Raw genomic sequence first — 4,756 nt, 5'->3', positions numbered from 1 at the left:
ATTGCGATTTTTAGAGAATCGCAATTAGAGAATCGCAAAACAAAATGCAGGTAGGATTACGACATTTTTTTGCGAATCCCACTTATTCCTTATTTGCGAATCGCAAATTGAGATTCGCAAATAAGGAATACCTTCTCGTTCATTCCTATGGGCTAGAAGGCCCATAGGAAGACATTCTCAATTTGCGATTCTCAATTCGAGAATCACAAATTGAGAATGCAATTTCAGGGTTGTAAGGGGGTCAATAGGACACCCTTTTGCACCCCTGAAATTAACATGTGTGCACATGTGGCCCACATACATGCCCTAAGGGCATGTATGTGACCCACATGGCACATTGAAAAATGCAGAAGAAGTGCATTTTTCAAAGAAATAGCAAAATACCACCAACCTGAAGTTAGTGGTATTTTGCGATTCCTTAAGCCAAAATGTGCACAACTTGGGTGCTTTCTACATTGCATTTAAGGAATAGCAATTTGCGATTCCTTAAATGCAATAGCAAAATAAGGAATCGTAAATTTTGCGATTCCTTATTTTGCATGTGGGTTTTTGTGTGCTACATAGCACACTGCCCTAATTCCGATCGCAAATGCTGAAATTCTGTGAATTTCAGCATTTGCGAGCACAAATAGGCTTCCTTCATATGGCCCATATTCATCTTCTGGCGAGTCAATGTGGATACATGTAATGATTTCTGCGTGTGGATTAATACCTTGAATCCATACCTCAAATTCACAAGCTCCATTTCAGACAACCAAATTCCATTCCTTGATCTTTTGATAAGGCTAGATAATGGTACCTGGAGCACAACAATATATAGGAAGCCAACGGATCGCAATAGCCTTCGACTGTTTAGTAGTTGTCATCCACGTGCCCTTAAAGAGAATCTCCCTGTGGGACAGATTCTTAGACTCCGCAGAAATTGTAGCCAACTTTGAGGACTATAAAACAGAATGTGAATATCCCGCACGCAGTATTGCCTTTTCTAAAAAACGTGCTAGAAATAATAACGGGGAACAAAAACCATGCGGGCGTGTGTGTAGATATACTTACAACAAGTATTTCTCAGACGGCCCCCGTAGGATGCCGAGTCTCTCGACTCGCCGACGGCCCAAATTGGATTTTGCGCGAAAACAAAGCTCAAGTCATGTGATGTTTTATAAACCAATAATCAGACACTATTTCACGTAACCAACCCAAACGTCTTGTTCAAATGTCGAGCCACACTACGTATCTCGACATTTTTTCAAAGTTTGAAGCACAATACTTTATTGACAAACATACGCATCCAAATATGAAACCTGAATATCTACACAGGTATAATACCTGGAGGCAGCCGCTCGAAGGGGCAAAAGAACAATTAATAAATATATTAAGGTTCCCCTGCAAAATGTATTCCTAAATATTAACTATAAAGCATACCCCAACATATCTAAAAAGATCCAAATCTCGGTTCTAATTAATTAAGTACACAGCCATTAATCTTAGGCCAGAAGCCATGATATTGTAATATATATGCTGGTTACATTTCACAATTTAAATACAAAACTCAAGACACAGGCAACAAGCACAGCATAAAAGAAACACAAGGTATGAGGCTCTATACCAAATACCATACTCGAACTCCCGGAGCCTCACGCAGTGGGAGCACTAGACATAGTGCCTCATGCCACAACCATAGGCTTATAAACACATATTCGTAATACATCTATATCAACAACCCCGCCCAAATGAAAGCAGTGAGAGTAAACGAGTTCAGGCAAAACGTATCATTAATATCTTTGGACAGCCAGATTGGACAATAGCTCAATAACCGAGTAATAATAAAAGTTAATATATCTATTAATATAAAGAATAGTAAATAAACAGCATACAAAAGGGCCCGGAAAGCCACCACCAATATAAAAATTAGATTGTAATTGAAAAATTACAGAATAAAAAACCCTAGTAGATCCACAATTAGTTAAGGACCGGACCCACCATGACATAATTTTCAATATGGTAGCCTATACATCTACTTTCCAAAATTAGTTCATTATCATATTATTTTATACAAAACATATTGCACAAAAGTTTGACAATTCTCGCATATGTCTTAACAATTAAATGCAAACAAATTTGCATACATGTTTCAGAAATTATCATGAGAGACGAAAAGCTGCAATGATTCAGAACAGTATACCTGACACAGGAACATAGGAAATAAGAGAGGGAAACTATCTCAGTTCTAGCATCCTTCATGACATCCGTACCACCAAGAGTCTGCTATACCCAAAATCCAAGAACATACATTATATTTGTATAAGGGACATCTCTCACCCAAAATGTAAGGGGAGAGAAAAAAGGAAATGGGGGAGAGGAAGCGGGAGCGGGGCAAAGGGGAGGAAGGTACAGAGAAGGGCTGCACAGTATGAAAAAATAAATAAATAAACACAATACTTACATTAACTTGCAAAAGATACATGTTAATATTTAAGATACCAAAGATGAGAGGACAGCATTCTTGGGACCCCTGAGGTACAAATACCACTTCAGACATGTGTAGTTCCAAACATGAATACGTCTAGAGTACAGTTAGTCATCCTCTGGTACAGAAAATGCCCAGTACCTATGTTAGGAGTCACAGAGAAAAGGTCACACGAATTACAGAAAATAATGCATCTCATTATCAGAGTTCAATCCAAACGTAGTGGCCCTTAGTTTACAGATCTAAGTAGCCTCCAGTTGACGCAGACGCAGCTCACTATTACGCCCTCGTCTATCTGGGGGGGGACATGATCAAATGTGTGAAATTTGAAATTGGTCTTGGATATTTGCGAATCACACATATGGGCTCCTAGGGCATTGGTGCTGTCATTCCTAATACAGGCCCGTCGGTGTTCCTGGATGCGTACTCGTAACTGTCGCACTGTACTCCCGACATAAATCTTGGTGCCGATACATACAATCACATAGATCACATATGTAGATTGACAGTTCAGAAAGTATTTTATTTTATGTAAATAACTAATATTGTATGTGAAACGTGATGTCTTATTCAAGCTCATCTGACAGATATTACAATTACCACATACATATGAGGAAAAGTGTTCTTCTAATCAGCATCATTTGTACTGGGACTCCATTGTTTTTTCATTGCCATCTTGTGTCAAACACTTCCACACAACCCACCTGGTCGCTTCTGCTTCTGCTGATGCCTGAGGAAAATCTAACTGACACAACAAAAACCATCTTGCAGCCTGCATTTCTGGCCAGGAATTGTCGCATACCCCCCCCCCCCTGTTCTATGCAGTTCAACAGAAAGCCATGAGACACTCAAGCCCTGTGTAAGTGATTTGTTTTCCATCTCCTGCTCCAAGCCTGGTAAACATCCTTGACACCGTGAACAGGTTATCTGGACAATGGTCTGACTGCCGGGCTTTGATCAAGCTGAGGGGAGAATGACCTGAAAGACCGAGCTTTGATCAAACTGAGTGAACAATGATTTGTGTCCCAAGTCTTGACCAGGTCACCATCTACAAACATCGTCTGGATCTGGTTATCAACTGCAAACACTGCCCTGATTGAACAATGAACTAACAGCCAAAAGATTGGAATGAAAAAGTATAAAAGGCTTGTAAGCTGTGGAGTAAAGCAGCAGCCTCCTCTGTCTTGGTTCCAACGAGCTTGGGACTCTTTTCCATAGCCCGGGCTATTTAAATAAATCTGGGTTCCTCCTGCAGTCGAAGGCTCCTGTGTCTCCTTTTACTAAGTATGGAGGGTATGGAAGACTTGGACGGTTTCCCTGCCGCTGAGACCCAGTAAGTGGGTTATTCCGGTTCTTCAAATGGCGCCTGAACAGGGACTCCATGAGCACGAAGGTCAGGCCCGGTGGATGTGAGGAGGTGCATGGAGAGACTCCGACGGAGGCGCCATACCTGAGGGATTCTTGCAGTCCGGTAGCCAAACGACTCGCCCTCTGTTCCTCCCCACCCGGTCTGGGCCACATGACCGCGTCCTCGCTGGAGTCCCCTAACAAGTGTTTTCTGGAACAGGACACAGCCCTACATCTGCAGAAGAGAACTACCCCTGTAAGGTAAGGGAGGACTGATCATACACCAAGTCTGTATGATTTTGCTGTTATTGACTTTTGAAAAGCCAAGCTGTTATTGACTTTTGCAAAAGCCAAGCCAGCGAGGTGAGCTTTTAAAACCCGCTGTTGTCTGTTATCTGTTTAAGGTAAGGGTGAACTGATCATTCACCAAGTCTGTATGATTCTGCTGTTATTGACTTTTGCAAAAGCCAAGCAAGCGAGGTAAGTTTTTAAAACCTGTTGGTGTCTGTTATCTGTTTTCAAGCGTGCCAGTCAGTAGTAAATTCAAGAAATTATGTTGTTGTATGTGTACGCAGGACTCCCAGCTGGAGGCAGCCTCCCCGCTTCCTCCAGAAGGGACCCCTGGCCATACGATGTATGTTAAACATGGCCCTTCTGCCATAATGTTTTCGTCGTTCTGGGTAAAATATACGAAACAAAGTAACACGTAATTACAGTTGCCTCTTTATTGCTCCTTTAATTTCCAAGTTCTCGCCAACTTAGAGGAACAATTAATGAAAAGAAAAACGCGCCCATCTATGTTTGAATCTGTCCGATTTTGGAGGAAAGAGATAGAGCAGAGAGCTAGAAAGCAGAAGGCTCAAGAAAGAAAACAGGAACGTATGTCAATGATCGACCACGCCAGAGAAAATTTACAAAATCAAATGACAAAATCGGTAGTAA

This window comes from Lissotriton vulgaris, unplaced genomic scaffold, assembly GCF_964263255.1.
Source record: "Lissotriton vulgaris unplaced genomic scaffold, aLisVul1.2 SCAFFOLD_2140, whole genome shotgun sequence".
NCBI classification, from domain to species: Eukaryota; Metazoa; Chordata; class Amphibia; order Caudata; family Salamandridae; genus Lissotriton; species Lissotriton vulgaris.
Note: the sequence above shows the minus strand (reverse complement) of the source record.